This window comes from Nycticebus coucang, chromosome 3 (assembly GCF_027406575.1).
Source record: "Nycticebus coucang isolate mNycCou1 chromosome 3, mNycCou1.pri, whole genome shotgun sequence".
Taxonomy (NCBI): Eukaryota; Metazoa; Chordata; class Mammalia; order Primates; family Lorisidae; genus Nycticebus; species Nycticebus coucang.
Window position 1 is genome coordinate 63,734,896 of NC_069782.1, and position 20,213 is coordinate 63,755,108.

General features: G+C 44.7%; 1 protein-coding gene across 4 annotated transcripts in view; it reads right to left on the reverse strand.

Annotated features, from left to right (window-relative positions):
- Window positions 1–20,213, reverse strand: part of OLFM2 (olfactomedin 2) — a 78,772-nt gene that overhangs the window by 8,628 nt on the left and 49,931 nt on the right. The gene's annotated exons all lie outside the window — the stretch shown is intronic.

Consider the following 20,213-nt stretch of genomic DNA (forward strand, 5'->3'; position numbering starts at 1 on the left):
CCTTCCTCAAGACAGGAATTCATTCTCTCACACACATTTGTACACCCCCAACATTTCCATAGCCACCATTATAACATAGATCCACCCATAATAACCCCCTCTCTGTTTCCCCATGCAGCCCACAGTGACATATGAGCACTGCTGTCTTAGGGAAAAGCAACCCCACTCACCTGGAAACACACAGGCAAGTTAATAGCCAAATTGTGGCAGAATGCCTACTGAGACTTTCTAGGTCCTTGCATAGAAGGTGTCACCTTCAGACTCTTCCTAAATTAAACTTCAGATCAGTTTATGCTGCTCAGATAACCCAGTCATTATAACTGTGCTTCCTAAGCCATGGTCCTTGGAACACTGGCGATCATACCAGGTGTGCTGGAAAAAGGATGCTTTATGTTCAAATACATGTTTGCATTGCTGTGTGAATCAAGATTCTTTACTGCAGGACTTAGCAGAGCCTTTAAAATGCTAATGTGAATCAAGGAACTGAAGACAGTCATAATTTCCAAACTGATTAGAAAATATCTAGTGATGGGCAGCACCTGTGGCTCAGTGAGTAGGGTGCTGGTGCCATATACTGAGGGTGGTGGGTTTGAACCCAGCCCGGGCCAAACTGCAACAAAAAAATAGCCACGCATTTGGTGGGTGCTTGTGGTCCCAGCTACTCAGGAGGCTGAGGCAAGAGAATCACCTAAGCCCAGGAGCTGCAGATTGCTGTGAGCTGTGATGCCATAGCACTCTACTGAGGGCAACAGACTGAGACTATCTCTAAAAAAAAAAAAAAGAAAGAAAGAAAAAAAAGAAAATATCCAGTGAGAGCCTATTCTGTCCCAGACATAGAATCTGGGATGGGATTGAGGAAGAGAGGGGGCGAAGAAGACATCTGGTCATTGCCCATGCAACTAGTGAGAAAGAGATCAGATCTGTAATCCCCTTGACATTTCTAGAACCATTTACTGCAGTGAGTACTTTGAAGAAATAGTACAGGGAGTAACAGGGGATCCTCCGTTGGCTGTGGGTCTCAGAGAAGGTCCCAAAAAATGAACATTTGAGATGAATTTGAAGAATGAGTGAGCTAGGAGGAGAGAAAAGAAGGGACACTTCTAGCACCATTAATCCTCATCAATATTTGGTTCTGATCGTTTGTTGTTTTGTTTGTTTGTTTGTTTTTTAGAGACACGTCTCACTCTGTTGCACAGAATGGAGTGCAGTGGCATGATCATAGTTCACTGCAGCCTGGAACCCCTGAGCTCAAATGATCCTCTTGCCTCAGCCCTCCAAGCAGCTGGGACTACAGTCACATGGCACCATCACCACACCCAGCTAATTTTTAAATTTTTTTGTAGGGGTAGGATCTTGCTATGTTGTCCAGGCTGGTTTAAAACTCCTGGCCTCAAGTGAACCTCCCAGCTCAGCCTCCCAAAGTCCCCAATCTTTTTTTTTTCCCCAATCTTTTTAATAAGGAAAGATGGTCTCATTTGTTTAACAAATATTTATGACGCTCCTACTGTGGGTCAGGCTCTATTCTGACTGTTGAAAACCCAGCAGTGAACAAAACACACATACACAGAGCTCCTATAGGAGCTTTTATTAAAGGGGAGGGGGGCAGAAATAAACACATAGGTCAACAAAAAGTATTTAAAGATGATGAGTATCATAGAGAGAAGTAACATAGTTTAGAAAGAAACTGGGCAGGATGCAGGTGTTGGTAGGGGGTGGCTTGGAGTTGTAACTTTAGTTTTCACTTGAGTAAAGGCCTGCAAGAGGTGAGGGAGGAGCCACTCACACATCTGGGGAAGGTTTCCAGACAGAAAGAATAGAAAGTGCAAAGGCCCTGAGGCAGGACAGTGATGGGCACATGTGTAAAGAAACACAGAGGAGGCCTGTGTGGCCAGAGCAGAGTGAACAGGAGGTAAGTGGAGGGAGACAAGGGTGAGGAGGAGATAGCACAGAGTGTGCATGACCTTGTGGGAAGCAGGGAGGGCTTTGGCTTCTGCTCTGAGGGAGGTGGGAGCCATGGAGGGTTCTGAGCAGAACAGGCACATGTTCTGTTCAAAGTGACCTCCAGCTGCTATGGGGGTGGGGAGAGTGAGTTAGGATGTCCAGGGCAAAGGAGACTTCATGGGTGCAGGCAGGCAATGACAGGTAGTGGCTATAGAACTGGGAAATGGAAGGTTTGGTCCTATTGAGAATGCATTCTCACAGGCACAGAAGGAATTCTGATAAAACTCCAAGTGCTGTAATGGCAGCACTCTGGGAGGCCAAGGCATGGCTTGGCGCCTGTGGCTCAAGCAGCTAAGGCACCAGCCACAATTGCCAGAGCTGGCGGGTTCAAATCCAGCCCGGACCCACCAAACAACAATGGCAGCTGCAACCAAAAAATAGCCGGGTGTTGTGGCAGGCGCCTGTAGTCCCAGCTACTTGAGAGGCAAAGGCAGGAGAATTGCTTGAGCCCAGGAGTTGGAGGTTGCTGTGAGCTGTGATGACACAGCACTGTACCCAGGGTGACAGCTTGAGGCTCCATCTCAAAAAAAAAAAAAAAAATAGCCAAGCATCATGGCGGGCGCCTGGAGTCCCAGCTACTTGGGAGGCTGAGGTAAGAGAATCGCTTGAGCCCAAGAGTTTGAGGTTGCTGTGAGCTGTGATGCCATAGCACTCTACTGAGGGAAACATAGTAAGACTTTGTCTAAAAAAAAACTCCCAGTGTATAACAGACAAACAAAGCACCATGATATAATTGATCATGTGCACAGCTTTTAACTAGATCACCCCACCGAGGCTGTGCCTGTGAGCCACAACAGAGACAAGCCAGGTCGTGAGTTACAAGCCACCGTGGGGACTCTAGCTCACCTTTTTCTGTCCTACTCAAAATAGTCTTTTTTTAAAAAAAAAAAAAAAAAAAGCTTTTTGTGGCCAGACTCTGTGTCATGTCTGTAATACTAGCACTCTGGGAGGCCGAGGCAGGTAGATTGCTTGAGCTCACAAGTTCAAGACCAGCCCAAACAAGAATGAGACCCCATATCTAAAAATAGGTGGTACCTGTAGTCCCAGCTACTTGGGAGGCTGAGGCAAAAGAATCATTTGAGCCCAAGAGTTTGAAGTTGCTGTGAACTATGACGCCACGGCACTCTACCAAGTGCAACATTGTGAAACTCTTGTCTCAAAAAATATATATATATTTGGGCGGCGCCTGTGGCTCAAGGAGTAGGGCGCCGGTCCCATATGCTGGAGGTGGTGGGTTCAAACCCAGTCCCGGCCAAAAACAAAAAATAAAAAAAATATATATATATATATATATATATATTTAATTTTATTTTTATTTATTTATTTGCAGTTTTTGGCTGGAGCCGGGTTTGAACCCACCACCTCCGGTATATGGGGCTGGCACCCTACTCCTTTGAGCCACAGGAGCCACTCCAAAATATTTAATTTTAAATAAAAGCTTTTTGGAATGTGAGAAAATGATATAATTGTACAGATGAGTACAACTCCTCCACTAATTTGTAAGAAAAATAAACCATTCATAAACGTCATCCAAAGCTATTGTACTTAAGCCACTATTTGTGCTGCATGTGCACCCTTCCTCAATTGAAGAAAACCCCTCTTTATGAATCCACATATCCCACCTCACCTGGGGAACAAAGTCACTCACATCCTCAGCCTTCTTTGTGCCAGATATGAGGCGGCCAGAGGATACACTTACTCATTGCAGAAGCACTCAGCATTCCCCACTGCCTGTAGAGCAGAAGTCTCGAAAATTTTTGGCACCACAGACCTATTTCAATTTTTCCATGAACAGGGGGACAGGGATAGATTTGACAGGAAGTGGGGCTCAGGTGGTGACACAAGTGATAGGGAACAGCTGTAAACACAGATGAAGCCTCCCTCATTGGGTTCCTAGCAAGCCATAGATTGGTACCAGTTCCCAGCCCAGGGGTTGGGGAATCACAGAAGGAAATTTTTTTTTTTTAAAGAGACAGAGTCTCACTTTGTTGCCCTCGGTAGAGTGCCATGGTGTCACAGCTCATAGCAACCTCCAGAACTCTTGGGCTTAGGTGATTCTCTTGCCTCAGCCTCCCAAATAGCTGGGACTGCAGGCGCCCACCACAACGCCCGGCTATTTTTTTTTTTTTTTTGGAGATAAATTCTCAAACTGTCACCCTGGATAACGCCCAGCTATTTTGTTGTTGGATTTGTTGCAATTTGGCCGAGGCCAGATTCGATCCTGCCACCCTCAGTATATGGGGCCAGCACCCTACCCACTGAGCCACCGGCACTGCCCCGATTTTTTTCTTTTTTTTTTTTTTTTTTTTTTGAGACAGAGTCTCACTCTGTCGTCCTGAGTAGAGTGCCGTTGGTCTCAAGTGATCTTCCTGCCTCAGCCTCCTGATTAGCTGGGTCTACAGGTGTACACCAGAACACCTGACTATCTTTTATATTTTTGGTAGAGACAGGGTGTTGCTCTTGCTCAGTCCAGTCTCAAACTCCTGAGCTCAGGCAATCTGTAGAGGGCTTTTTCTCCTCTGCTCTTGAAATGGGTAGGCAGGAAACAACTTAAACTCAGCAATCCTCAGTAATAACTTTGTAGGCACAAGTAATGAATATTAGCCCTCCCTATTTCCTCTCCCAGCACAAGAACTCAAAGGTGTGGGTTTCCCGCAGTCTCCCAGGGGAGCCCAAAGGGGCAACTTATCCACTAACTCACCCTGTCCAGGTTCCCTTCATTGCCTCTCACACTTCCCCACCCTCAGATGGGTTCTCCCTGGGATCTGGGATCACCTTCGAGGGCAAATACTTGTACTCAAATTTTCCCCACAGGAGCCCTGACTTAAGATAAGAAGAATGGCCTGAGACAAGAAGGGTAGCCCAAGAAAGCCTTCCCCTCTCAGTTCTGAGAGAATCCAGAACCAGCTTTACCTCCTTTAATGACAAATCCAATTCTTTCAAAACGAAATAAAGAAAAACAATGAGCTTGAGCCTAAGCATCCCTGCCCATCCTCCCCTGGCTCTGATTCCCCAGGCAATTTGAACAGAACCCCCAAAGATTCTCATTTGTACAGAGAAACAAAGCAGCCCTGTTCCACATAATTAACATCATCCCACATTTCCTGTGTGTCTTTTGCAGCAAACAAACCATTTTCTCTAGACATAGGAAATATTGAATTGTAAAAAAGAAGCAAGATTTACATGACGGGGAGAGAAGGCCTCTGAGGGTTTCCTAAAATAATTGTCTGTGCTGGATGCACCTCACCGGAGTGCTCTCTGCAGCAATGTAATTAAATGCCTGGGGTTTGGCTGCCAAATCTCAGCACGCACGGATCCTGAGTTTTGCCCATCAAGTTTCAGTTCAGATGTGTAGGTAAGTTCATATCCCTAAGAATCCCCTAGGAACTTTTCATGTTTGATAGTCCAAACACTGGCTTTTCCAGACTGGGTCTAGCTTGGAATCAAAGTCATGAACTCTCAGAGGTCAGAGCTTTATCAAGGGACAGAAAATGTCCTAACCTAAGGGCAATGCTTAGAACTGCAGGAGGGAGAACACAGGAGTTAGTTCTCTGGGTTCAGAAATTTTCAGTCAAGCAGCCTGTCTCACCTCGCTTGTGGCAAATGAGCTGGGGAAGCCAACCATTCTCTTTGCTGAGCTTCTAGTTCAGAGTTTAATATTCCTACTAATAGGTTTCTAGGAGGGGAAGCCATGAACTTTAGTGACTGTTTCACAAATCATCTTTTCTGGCTAGGATTTTCCAAATACTTTGGCTGAAGCTATTGCTCCCATTAAACACCAGTTTCCATAATAGGTCCTATATTAACTGAGTATGAGACATGCAGGAAAAGTCTTTCTTTCTTGCTGATGGGCCCAGGATCACCGTCTCATGCAGCTCTCCGGCTTATGTCTTGGTCCAAAAACAATTCCTGCAGCTTCCCGGGGCAGAGGAATCACTGGGAACAGCATGAGCACTGGCCACTGGGAATTAGCCAACAGGAAGACAGCAAATGGCTGCCTCTTAATAAAATGAGTATATTATTGTGTTTGAGGTTGGATAATTTAATCAGGAAGCCAGGCAGCTTGGGGCTTACATATTTATTTCTACCCTGCCTTGTTCCAGAGAGGATTCTAAGTGGTTTACAAGGATATGTAAAATACTGCAAGATAGTTCCAATTAAATATGAGTGCAGGGATTAGATGTTTCTGGAGGGCTGTTTGCCAATCCATAACCAAAGCTTTAAGGTTTCTATGGTTACAATTTACCTGGTCAAGCCAAAACTAAGAATTCAGCTTTAAAAATTCAGCCCTATGGACCAGGCTCAGGGGCTCATACCTGCTGTAATCCTAACACCCTGAGAGACCCAGTTGGGAGGATTGCTTGGGATCAGAAAGTCAAAACTAGCTTGAGCAAGAACAAGACCCCATCTCTACTAAAAATAGAAAAATTACCCAGATGTCAAGGCAGGCACCTGTAGTCCCAGCTACTTGGGAGGCTGAGGCAGAAGTTTGAGACTGCAGTGAACTATGACACCACCACACTCCAGCCTAGCCAAGAAAGTGAGACTCTGTCTTAAAAAAAAAATCAGTCTATGGAAATTGTGGGACAAGCGATCAATAGCTACAAGGATGTTCATTAAAGCAGTATTTAAAATTGAACAACTAGGATTTTTTCCCTCTAATTGACTGACAATAGGAGGATGGATTTTAAAATTTTAAGATATCCACAAGATGGAATACTACACAGTCATACTAAAATTTGGAGGATTAACAGGGATTATTTTAATCACTGCCTTTAAACTTATTTTCCAAGTTTGTTTTGTTTTGAGACAGAGTGTCACTTTGTCACCCTCGGTAGACTGCTGTGGCATCACAGCTCACAGCAACTTCCAACTCCTGGGCTTAGGCGATTTTCTTGCCTCAGCCTCCCAAGTAGCTAGGACTACAGGTGCTCGCCACAACGCCAGGCTATTTTTTGTTGCAGTTTGGACGGGGCCGGGTTTGAACCCACCAGCCTCAGTGTATGGGGCCGGCACCCTATGCACTGAGCCACAGGTGCCACCCACTTATAAAGATTTTTTTTAAGTTTCTTTTAAAAACTTTTTTTTTTCTTGGTAAAAGAGAAAAAGAAGAGAAACAAAAGCAGGGACATAAGATGGAGTCAGAAAATGAGGCTAAGAAAAACTTATCCCTTAGAAACCTGAACAATCAGCATATGGCCAGGCCATAAATTTGGTTTCAAGCAACTTAGCAGCCAAATCCAAAAGGGAAAGCTGGTCATTTATGCGGTTCTCAATGTCCTGAAACAACAGTACACCAGATGCTCAGAAGAAAGTCAACTATTTTGGGCAGGGATTTCTCCCACAGTCCTCCCAAAAAAGGACTCCACGTGATGTCAACAGCATCTTTCCTGATAATATCCTTACGATAGAAATGACTCGTTTCCTCTAATTATTTCTTCACCCTCTTGGGATGGGAGAGCAGAGCTGACTGTGAAGGGCGGGGTCCTGGAATCCGCTGCCTGGGTTTAATTCCACCAGTCCCTTGCTGTGTGACCTGGGCAGTCCCTTGCCATGTGACCGTGTGCCTTAGTTTCCTCATCTGTGAAATGGACATAATTACCTATCTCAGTGGGTTGCAGGGTATGTAGTGAGTGCTACATAAGTGTTTGCTACTACTACTTTTTGTTAATTAAAAAAAAATTTTTTTTGAGACAGTCAGCCTAGCTCACAGCAACCTCAAACTCCTGGCTTCAAGCAATCCTCCTGCCTTAGCCTCCCAGGTAGTTGGGACTATAGGCACTGCTACAATGCCCAGCTAATTTTTCTATTTTTAGTAGAGATGGGGTCTAGAACTACTGAACTCAGGGCTCCTCCTGCCTTGGCCTCCCAGAGTGCTAAGATTACAGATGTGAGCCACAACATCCATCCTAAAAAGAAAAAAAAATTTTTTTTGACACAGAGTCTCACTTTATTGCCCTCAGTAGAGTGCCGTGGCATCACAGCTCACAGAAACCTCAAACTCTTGGGCTCAAACAATTCTCTTGCCTCAGCCTCCAGAGTAGCTGGGACTACAGGTGCCTACCACAACACTTGGCTATTCTTAGAGACAAGGTCTCACTCTGGCTCAGGCTAGGCTTGAACCTGTGAGCTCAGGATAATCCACCCGCCTCGGCCTCCCAGTGTGCTAAGATTACAGGCGTTAAGCCATCATACCCGGCCCAAAAAAAAAAGACATTTTTTTTAAGTGATGGGATCTTGCTTAGTCACCCAGGCTGGAGAGCAATGGTGCAATCACAGCTGGCTGCAGCCTTGAACTTCTGGGCTCAATTGATCCTCCTGTCTCAGCTTCTTAAGTAGCTGGGACTTCAGGCAAGCAGGCAAAACTATGCCTGGCTAATTTTTCTGTTTTGTGAAGATGGGTCTTCTTCAGGATGGTCCTGAACTCCTGGCCTCAAGCAATCTTCTCACCTTAGCCTACCAAAATGCTACAGGAATGAGTCACCATGCTTGGCCCAGGCTAATTTTTTAATTTATTTTAGAAACAGGGTCTTGAGGCTCAGTGCTAGTAGCTCAGCGGTTAGGGCGCCAGCCACATACACTGGAGCTGGCGGGTTTGAATCCAGCCTGGGCCTGCCAAACAACAATGACAACTACAACCAAAAAATAGCCAGATGTTGTGGCAGGCCCTATAGTCCCAGCTACTTGGGAGGCTGAGGCAAGAGAATCGCTTAAGCCCAAGAGTTTGAGGTTGCGATGAGCTGTGATGCCACAGCACTACCCAGGGCGACATATAGAGACTCTGTCTTTGAAAAAAAAAAAAAAGAAATAGGATCTTGCTACATCTCCCAGGCTGGTCTCTAACTCTGGCCTTGCTACTAATATTGTTATCATTACCCTCATAACACACAAAAGGCCAATTCAGTAACTTCCTGAAGTCGAATGGTATGAGTTTTAACACTGAACAGAGATGATACCATAAAACTGATACGCCTAGCATTCTCCTAAGTCTTGTGGAGTTGGAGTCATGAGGCAAAGAAAGTACACCAATGGAGGGTGGCATCTGTGGCTCAATGGAGTAGGGCGCTGGCCCCATATGCTGGAGGTGGCGGGTTCAAACCCAGCCCCGGCCAAAAACTGCAAAAACAAACAAACAAAAAAAAAAAGAAAGTACACCAATGGAGAGAAGAAAGTGAGGGATGGGCTGGGCATGGTGGTGCACGCCCATAGTCCCAGCTACTCAGGAAGCTGATGCTGGGCTTGAGCCCAGGAGTTTGAGGCTACAATGAGCCATGATGATGCCACTACACTCCAGCCTGGGCAACAGAACACCCTGTCTCAAAAAAAAAAAAAAAGAAAGAAAAAGAAAAAAGAAAGTAAGGGACAGAAAGAGACACTTGCTCCATCCTAGTTCCCATGTGGCCCAGCTGGCTTCCTTTTCTTAAGCATGTCTTTGATATAACCTGGCAGGGAATGTCTGGGGTGGGGGTGTCCTGTTCATCTTAACTAGCAAAAAACTAGGCTTCTGGTGCCCTGGTCTTTCTACTTGTCTTTCCCTTCGTGGAACGCAGGGTCCTGGTTCTCACCTCCAGGCCTCTGCACAGGCTGGGCCCTCTGCCATCACCATGCTCCATCTCAGGGCTCTCTCCTATTCCTGGGGCTCAAGCGTCAAATGTCACTTCCAAAAGCAGTGGAATCCAAAAGATTCACCACCACGTTTCCCATCTCTCAAAGCATACTGTGCATTTTTCCTGATTCTCTGTTCCTTTCTGTGCATGCATCAAGTATTGTTCTAAGCACTTTGCATGTGCTAACTGATTTAGTCCTCTTATAACAATGCCAGGAGGCAGGAACTGTCATTATGTCCTTTTGACAGACAAAGAAATTATAGTAGTGAGAAGTCAAAGCTCTTGGCCAAAGCATCATATTCTCTTAAGCAGTGAAGCCAGGATTTGAATACCAGCCGTGAGGTTCTAAACTAACTTGCTACACCTCTGCTGGCCTTTTCCTCCAAAAACTGATGAAAATGGCCATTAGGATCTCATTGATGATACCACTGGTTTAAGGCCTCCCTCTGTCCCTGGGGAGGAGATGGCATGGGGAGTTTGGTCTGCTCTGCAAACAATTCATTACTCCATGCCCAGAGCTCAGCACAGTGAATGTTTGTTGAGTGATCAGATGCTGATGGACTAGTGGGACAGGCAGCAAATATTTTCATGGATCTACCAAGAATTTCCCCCTTCTGCCACTGAACTGCCTTCTGTTGTCCCTCCCTGGGAGGGATTGTCTGAGATCAGGCTGCAGACAGGCACCCGGCAGGCTCAACTGAGGCTCTGGCATTTTTCTCTGACTGCTGGGATGGCAGAAGAGTTGTGATGAATGATGGAGGACATGTTTGTCTGCCATGTCTGAGCTCTGATGGGGCCGTGTCCCTTTGGAGGGTTTGAGATGATAGCAGGATGCCCTTGTCAAACCTGAGGTACTGGGCAAATCTCCCCTGAGTGATAAGCTTGACAGCCCTTAAAGAAGAAATCAGCTTGCCGGAGCTATGCTGGAGGACAAGGAGGCGTCAGGGGCCTCCCTCAGCCCAAGCAGCTGGAGCTTTGCCTGGGAGAGTTTGTGGCTGAGGCAGAGGTTGGGATAGAGGGCAGCTGCCAATTCACCCATTCATTCATCCATCCATGCATCCATTCATCTATTCATTCACCCATCCACTCATTTATCTAACCACACATTCATTCATGCATTTCTTCAGTCACTCATTCATCTATCCATCCATTCGTTCATCCAACCACCCATTCACTCTTTCATCCATCCATCCATACATACATACATACATCTATTCATCCTCCTGTCCATTCATTCATTTATCCAGCCACATTTATTCATTCATCTACCCATTAATTCACTCACCTCTCCCTTCTTCTACCCATCTATCCTTCCATTCATCCATCCATTCATCCATCCATCCATTCATTTATCCATTGATTAATTTGTTCACTCCCACACAACACAGTTAATCTGTCTTGGCCTGAGAGTCTATCAAAGCTGGTAACAGAGTACAACCTCTCATTCTCTGAAGTCACCCAAATGGTAGCAGAAAACTTCCCCGACCCCCAGTTGAGGTCAGTGCTTACATTCAAGGATGTTTAAGCTCTGACATCACAAGGCCAATGTAAAACAACAATCAACAGTTTTTCTTAGGAAGAGTGAAGAGACACAGATCTCTGAGTGTGACTGACTTTCCCCGCCAGACTTGTGTCCTCAGTTCAAGGAAAATGTGGAAAAGGCTTGCCTTTGTGCAACAATTTACAAACACAGAGCCATTGCCTCTGAGTGTGGTCCACACTGTGTTGGAACCACTATAGATCCCTGCAGAATCTTCTTTATGGATAGAAGTCTGCATCAAGGCTACAAATTCTCATGGTGCCAGTTATCCGAAAGGTTTGCCCAGATGCACCCACAACCCCAGCACTCAAGTACATCTTATTTGATGAAACCCTTCTGGGGGGGTGAAAACTCTCATTTCAGCCTGCTGAGTCTCATGAGCCTTTCAGTTCTTCAAAGCCCTTCAAGCTCTTTTTTTTTTTTTTTTTTTGGAGACAAAAAAGTCTCAAGCTGTCACCCTGAGTAGAGTGCCATGGTGTCACAGCTCACAGCAACCTCAAATTCTTGGGCTTAAGTGATGCTCCTGCCTCAGCCTCCCAAGTAGCTGGGGCCCACAGGTGCCTACCACAATGCCTAGCTATTTTTTCATTGCAGTTTGTCATTGTTGTTTAGCAGCCTGAGGCTGGGTTCGAACCCGCCAGCCTGGCTGTATGTGGCCAGCACCCTACCCATTGAGCTATAGGCACCACCTCGACCTTCAAACTCTTCATCACCCCAGGGCCTTTGAACCTGCTGTGCCCCTTCCCTTCATAGCCATCTAGGTGAACAATGATGAGGGACTGCCTGAAAGCGGACATGGGGAAAGGCTTTTTAGAGATAGGGTCTTGCTTTGTCACCTAGGCTGGAATACAGTGGCACAATCACAGCTCACTGTAGCCTTGAACTCTTGGGCTAAGGGATCCTCCTCCCTCAACTTCCTGAGTAGCTAGGACCACAGGCACATGCCATCACACCCAGTTAATTTTTAATTTTTTGTAAAGACAGGGTCTTGCTCCTGGTCAGACTGATTTCTGACTCCCTAGTAATCACTTACTGCCCTTCAATAGAATTATCTACATTCTCCACCCTCTGAACAAAGGCTGTACACTTGTACCTAGGCCTCACTGGGATATCAGGTAAACCATAATTTCCCCCATGTACACGTTAATATTTTGCATACCATCTCTCTATTAATCTGCCTTTTTTTTTTTTTTTTGAGACAGAGTCTCATTATGTCACTCTCGGTAGAGTGCTAGGACATTACAGATCACAGCAACCTCAAACTCTTGGGCTTAAGCGATTCTCCTGCCTCAGCCTCCCAAGTAGCTAGGACTACAGGCGTCTACCACAACACCTGGCTATTTTTAAAAACCAGGTCTCTATCTGGCTCAGGTTGGTCTCAAACCCATGAGCTCAGGCAATCTACCCGCCTCAGCCTCCCAGAGTGCTAGGATTATAGGTGTGAGCCACTGCCCCTGCCCAGTTAATCTGCCTTTTATCAGCTGGTTTTTTCTCTCTTTTTCATTTTCTTGTCAAGTGAGTTGTTACACTTTCCTGAACGGATTCTGACTCTGTCGGTTGATTTTTCAGTGATCCTCCAGAGGGCAACAAGGGTGCTTTCCCTTGTCCCCTACACTAATCTCTGGGCTGCTTTTCCATCCCCTATCTAGGTTTTCATCTCTCCAGTCACCTGCATAACAAATTCCCTGAATTAATACCTTTGAAAGGTCTAGAAGAATTCAGTTTAGTAGCTGCTTAATAAAATCTGTGACGGAACAGGCAGCTGTAGAGTCCAGTGGCACCAGCTTCGTGGGTCCAAATTCTGATCTGTTCTTGAGAGAGGATACCCTGAAAAAGCAAGGTCTAAGAGAACAGAGGTCTTCTCAAGGAGACCCCAAGGATACATTAGCGAGGTCCTTCCCATGGTGACTCAGCTCTTAGGAATTTGTAGAAACTTAACTTCCTGGGACCTAGAAAGGCTTGCTTCTGCTTCTGTAAAAGCCCCCAGTTCTATAAAAGCCCAAACCCACTTCTCTAGCTTGATTCAAACTGTCCAATGAGAAAGGTACCTGTGGGCCAGAACTTTTTGACCTGGGATAAAAAGAAGACTGAGTCTGTCAGGGAGCTTGGTCATTTTGAATTCTTCTGTGCAGTTGCTCTGCTGGCTGAAATAAAGCCCTTCCTCCTTTAAACACAATGCTTGGGTATTCCTCTCTCCATTGGGCCTCGTCTTCCTGTAATATTCTGATCTCCCATGTGACCTTCTCTATGCCTTCTTTTCCTTCTTTCTTTCTTCATTTCAGGCAAGAGCTCACTCTGTCACCCAGGTTGGAGTCTAGTGTCATCATCATAGCTCAGAGCAACCTCAAACTCCTGGGCTCAAATGATCTGGCTACTGCAGCCTCCCCAGTAACTAGGACCACAGGCACCCACCACCATATCCAGTTTTTCTTTCCCTTTCCCTCTTTCTTTCTTTCTCTCTTTCTCTGTCTCTCTTTCTTTCATTTGGTAGAGACATGGTCTTGCTCTTGCTCAGACTGATTTCAAACTCCTAAGCTCAAGCAATCCTCCCTCCTCAGCCTCCCACAGTTCTAGGATTACAGGTGTGAGCCACTATGCCCAGCCTAATCAATTCCTTATTTTGGAATAAGTTTAAATTTTGAGGAAAGTTGTGAAGATGGTACAGAAAGTTCCTACATACCCTGCACCCCAGGCTTCCCTGTGATTAACATCTTCCATAATCAGCATGCATTAGTCACAACTAAGAAAACAACATTGGTGGCTTGGTGCCCATGGCACAGTGGTTATGGCCCCAGCCACATACACCTAGGCTGGCAGGTTCGAACCCAGCCCGGGCCTGATAAACAACAATGACAAAAGCAACAAAAAATAGCCGGGTGTTGTAGCAGGCACCTGCTGTCCCAGCTACCTGGGAGGCTGAAGCAAGAGAACCCCTTGAGCCCAAGAGTTTGCTATGAGCTATGATGTCATAGCACTCTACTGAGGGCAATATAATAAGACTCTGTCGAAAGGGGAGGGGAGGAGGGAAGGGGAAGGGAAGGGAAGGGAAGGGGTGTTGTGGCAGGCACCTGTATTTCCCCGCTACCTGGGAAGGGAAGGGAAGGGAAGGGAAGGGAGAAAGAAAAGAAAGAAAGGAAACAGAGAAAGAAAGAAAGCAACATTGGTGCATTATTATTAACTAAACTCCAGACTTTACCCAAATGTTCCCAGTTTTTCCACTTGAATCCTTTTGCTGGTCTAGAATTAAATCCAGGATCCCATGTTACATTAAATCGTCATATCTCCTTAGTCTCCTCTGGTCTGTAGGGATAGTTTCTTTGTTTTTGTTTTCCATGACATGGACAGTTTTGAGGATTACTAGCCAGGGATTTTGTAAAATGTCCCATTGGCTTTTTTTTTTTAATTTGAGACTGTGTCCTGCTTGCTTTGTCACCCAGGCTGGAGTGTAGTGGTATCATCACAGCTCACTGCAGCCTTGAACTCTGGGCTCAAGTGATCCTCCTGCTTCAGCCTCCCAGGGTGCTGGGATTACAGGTGTGAACCACCAAGTCTAGCCCCCCCACATTGGCTTTTGAGGCCAGGAAGTGGGTCCTCATTTCCCCACACCCTGAAGGATGGTTTCCCCAGCCTGTATCTCAACATGTAGCTGCTTAAGAGACACTTCCTGAATGAATATTTGAACGGTCATCACTGAGAGCTTTGTCTTTCCGAACTCCCTGTTCTGCAGAGCGTCCATGCCAGAGGCCAGATCTGCAAAAAGTTCACTGCAAAATAAAAGCTTCTTCTTTCAGAAAGATTTGCTTTTGATCCTTTCTTTGTAGACATCAAGGATTCATTTCTTTAATATTTAGAAGCTTTTGTACCAAAGAGAAGTAGCTACATTTGCATCAACGCTCTCTTTTATTTCTCCAAGACGAGAGAGAGAGAGAAATATCTTTCTAGCAAGATGGAGTTTCTTCCTTCCTAGAGCTATTTCTTGATTTCACTTATCCTTCTACAGCCTTCAGGCCTCTGTCAGGAGGGCAGGGTGGGAGTGAGGGTTCTGGAATTATCCACAGACCCTGAGGTCCTCTTTGCTGACAGCCCAAAGAAGCTTAATTAGAACACTGCCAAATTACCTAGACTGAGTCAGCCTCAGGAGCTGGTGCAGGGGGCTGGCTGGTGATGGAAATGAATTATAGCATTATTTCCCATCTCTCCAAAGATTCACTATTTGCCATGGGAACCAAAAATCTGCCTTTGGGTACAGAGTACATATTGCTTTTCTGACATTAGCTGGTTAGAAGTGGGAATTCCTTTTAACCACGCAAGACTGCAGGTCTGGTTGCTTTTTGTTTCTCAGCCCTGAGAGGCCAAGCTAAAGGCAGGGAATGTGAAGAAACATGCCCCCAGTGAGGTTATTTCCCCACCACTGAGGTCTCCACTGCTGGAAGAAACTAGCCCAGATTTAATCTCTAGCCTGAAGTTTGTCAGAAGTAAAAATGAGCCTGGTTGAAATTTTCAGACACTTCCCTTGACTTACAGGAATTTAATTTCTGGCCTAGGTATAAATTTGCAGTCATGGGCACCAGCAGTAGGGCCTGAGGCCGGGCATATTGGCTGGGGATGGATTTCTGAAATCAATCCAGCAGTGTGTGTAAAAGGTCATCATGGGAGAAATTTATCTTCTGTAGCTGGTGGAGGCTTTCTCACCAATAGCAAGGGACGCCCCTGCAAAAATGGAAGTGTTTGCTGCAAGACAACTGGGTGGAGGTCAGAGGAAAGGGAGAGGCCTTGAAGGCTGGAGAGTGTGGCCAAGAGGTAACAGGGATCAGCCTGCCAGCTAATAACTCAACAGGGACAGCCAGGTGCGAGAAATGCCTGAAAACCTCCATGGACTCCTTCCTGCTAGGGCCCAAGTGTGCCCTTCGGGTATAGAAGTTAATTTGGGACCCAAATCATTTATCACTTGGCTGTACCTCTGACACACACTCCAGGGTCTTTTTTATTTATTATTTTATATATATATATATTTTTTTTTTTTTTTTGAGACAGAGTCTCATTATGTTGCCTTTGATAGAGTGCCGTGGTGTCACAGCTCACAGCAACCTCAAACTCTTGGGCTCTTGGGCTTAAGCGATTCTCTTCCCTCAGCCTCCCAAGTAGCTGGAACTACAGGCGCCCACCACAATGCCCAGCTATTTTTTGTTTTTGTTGTTGTTGTAGTTATTATTGTTGTTTGGCAGGTCCTGGGCCGGGTTTGAATCCACCAGCTCTGGTGTATGTGGCTGGTGCCCTAGCTGCTGAACTATAGGCACTGAGCCTCAAAAAAAGGGTTTTTTTTTTAAATAAAATAATAATGATAATGATAATTGCAGCCCAATCTCTCCCTCTGTCTTGTGTGCTCACTTGTACCTTCCATCCTTTCTCCATGGGCTTACTCTCACTAGATGCTGGAGCCATGCTCTTGGACTTTCCAGCCTCCAGAATTGTGAGAAATAAATGTTTTTTCTTTATAAATGCCCCAGTCTGTGTTATTATTCTATTATAGCAGCAGAAAATGAATTCAGACAAATACACAGTGTCATATTCAACTGAATGTAATATAATTGCTTATGGAATAAAAATAAGCAAACACGCACCACGACCCCTGATCCGCACTCGGCACCCACTGGACCTCTGGAAGAGCTGTGCCACGACCTGCGACCCACGATCACCACCCGCCCGGACCCCAGTAAGAGCTGTGCCGAAACCCGCAACCCATGCCTACCCCGACTTCCATAGGAGCAGCACGGCAACCCACCGCCCGTGCCTGCTGGGCCTCCACACGCCCAACCAGGACCTCCGGGAGCCATGCAACACCATGTCCTCCCTCCTGTACCCTCCCTGTCTCCACACCAGCCCGCTCTTCTGGCCAGGGACTCTGGTAGCCGTGTGCCCTCCAGAGCCCTCCCTGCCTCTGCACAGAGCCCTTCTCCTAGCTAGAGACTGCTGGAGCCTTAGGCTCTCTGTGCCAAACTCACTGGGCACCAGGCACTCCCAGAACCATGCACCACCTCCCACCCTGCTGCTGGATCTGGGTGTGTCACACTCCAGAGCTGCTTCCACAACCAGAGCTCCTGGCTGGGGCAGCCCTAGAGGAACAACACAGGGTCACTCCCTACAAAGATCTGGCAACAATAGAATGATGCCGCTGGGGTCTAATCTTGGAGAGACACCTCCCCAACTCTGAGGACATCCAGAGGCAACAGTGAAAAACAATCATGAGGCGAAATCAACAGAAAAACTCCAGCAATATGAATAATCAGAGTAGATCAACTCCCCCAAGGATCAATGGAGCAGACACAGCACAAGATCCCATGCACAAACAAATAGCTGAGATGTCAGAAATCGAATTCAGAATCTGGATAGCAAATAAGATCGAATTAGAATTCCAAGCAGTAACCCAAAAGATATCTCAAGAATTCAAGGAATTCAAAGACCAAATGACCAAAGATTTTGACACATTGAGACAAGAAGTTGCAGCCCTCAAAGATCTGAGAAACATAGTAGAATCCCTCAGTAACAGAATGGAGCAAGCAGAAGAAAGGATTTCTGACATCGAAGACAAAGCTTTCGAACACTCCCAAACTCTCAAAAAGGAAGAGAAATAGAGAGCAAAAACAGAGCTCTGGAATAATTCGAATAAAACCAATATTCATCTTATAGGGATTCCCAAAAGTGATGAAATGGCTTCACAAGGCACAAAGTCTCTTCTCCATGAGATTATGAAAGAGAACTTTCCAGACATGCCAAGAGATTCTGAAATTTAGATAGCAGACAGTTTCAGAACTCCAGCACGACTCAACCCGAATAAGACATCCCCCAGACACATCATAATCAATTTCACTAAAGTTAATATGAAGGAGAAAATTCTGAGGAAGCCAGACGAAAGAAAACCATTACCTACAAGGAGAAGAATATTAGAATAACTGCAGATCTCTCTGCTGAAACCTTTCAAGCTAGAAGAGGATGGTCATCAACTTTTAATCTCCTAAAACAAAATAACTTTCAATCCAGGATCCTGTACCCAGCTAAAACGAGTTTCATTTATGACATAGAAATTAAATACTTTAATGATATTCACATGTTGAAGAAATTTGCCACAACTAAACTAGCTCTCCAGGATATTCTCAGACCTATCTTCCATAAAGACCAGCATAATCCTCCACCACGAAAGTAAACCCACCCAGAAAATTTTGATCAAATACCAACTTCCACAGTCGCAAAAGGATTAAAAATGTCCACTGGACTCTCAAAAGGCTTATCAATATTCTCAATTAACGTGAATGGTTTAAATTGTCCTCTAAAAATGGGCAGGTTGGCTGACTGGATACAAAAACTCAAGCCGATGTCTGCTGCATACAAGAATCTCATCTTACATTAAAAGACAAATATAGACTCAAGGTGAAGGGATGGTCATCTATACTGCAGGCAAATGGAAAGCAGAGAAAAGCAGGTGTTGCAATCCTATTCGCAAATGCAATAGGCTTTAAACCAACCAAAATAAGGAAGGATAAGGATGGACACTTCATATTTGTTAAAGGTAATACTCAATATGATGAGATTTCAATTATTAATATTTATGCACCCAACCAGAACACACCTCAATTTATAAGAGAAAATCTAACAGACATGAGCAACTTGATTTCCTCCAGTTGTGTAATAGTTGGAGATTTTAACACCCCTTTATCAGTGCTGGATAGATCCTCCAAAAAGAAGCTAAGCAAAGAGATTTTAGATTTAAACTTAACCATTCAACATCTGGACTTAACAGACATCTACAGAACATTTCATCCCAACAAAACTGAATACACATACTTCTCATCAGCCCACGGAACTTACTCCAAAATCGACCACATCCTAGGCCACAAATCTAACCTCAGCAAATTTTAAAAAAATAGAAATTATCCCTTGCATCTTCTCAGACCATCATGGAATAAAAGTTGAACTCAATAACAATAGGAATCTGCATATCCATACAAAATCATGGAAGCTAAATAACCTTATGCTGAAGGATAGATGGGTTATAGACGATATTAAGAAGGAAATCACCTGGGTGGTGCCTGTGGCTCAAGGAGTAGGGTGCCGGTCCCATATGCCAGAGGTGGTGGGTTCAAACCTAGCCCCGGCCAAAATAAAAAAATTAATAAATAAATAAAAAGAAGGAAATCACCAAATTTTTGGAACAAAACAACAATCAAGACATGAATTATCAGAACCTCTGGGATACGGGAAAGGCAGTCCTAAGAGGGAAATTTATAGCACTGCAAGCCTTCCTCAAGAAAACAGAAAGAGACAAAGTTAATAACTTAATGGGACATCTCAAGGAACTAGAAAAGGAAGAACGTTCCAATCCCAAACCCAGCAGAAGAAAAGAAATAACCAAAATCAGAGCAGAATTAAATGAAATTGAAAACAAAAGAATTATACAACAGATCAATAAATCCAAAAGTTGGTTTTTTGAAAAGATCAATAAAATAGATAAACCTTTGGCCAACCTAACCAGGAAAAAAAGAGTAAAATCTCTAATTTCATCAATCAGAAATGGTAAAGATGAAATAACAACAGACCCCCTCAGAAATTCAAAAAATCCTTAACAAATATTACAAGAAACTTTACTCTCAGAAATATGAAAATCTGAAAGAAATCAGCCAAGACTTGGAACTACGCCACCTACCAAGACTTAGCCAGAACAAAGTGGAAATGTTGAACAGGCCTATATCAAGTTCTGAAATAGCATCAACTATATAAAATCTCCCTAAAAAGAAAAGCGCAGGATCAGATGGCTTTATGTCAGAATTCTACCAAACATTTAAAGAAAAACTAGTACCTACATTACTAAACCTCTTCCAAAATATAGAAAAAGAAGGAATATTACCCAACACATTCTACGAAGCAAACATCACCTTGATCCCTAAACCAGGGAAAGACCCAACAAGAAAAGAAATTATAGACCAATATCACTAATGAATATTGATGCTAAAATACTCAATAAGATCCTAACAAACAGAATCCAACAACACATCAAAAAAATTATACACCAT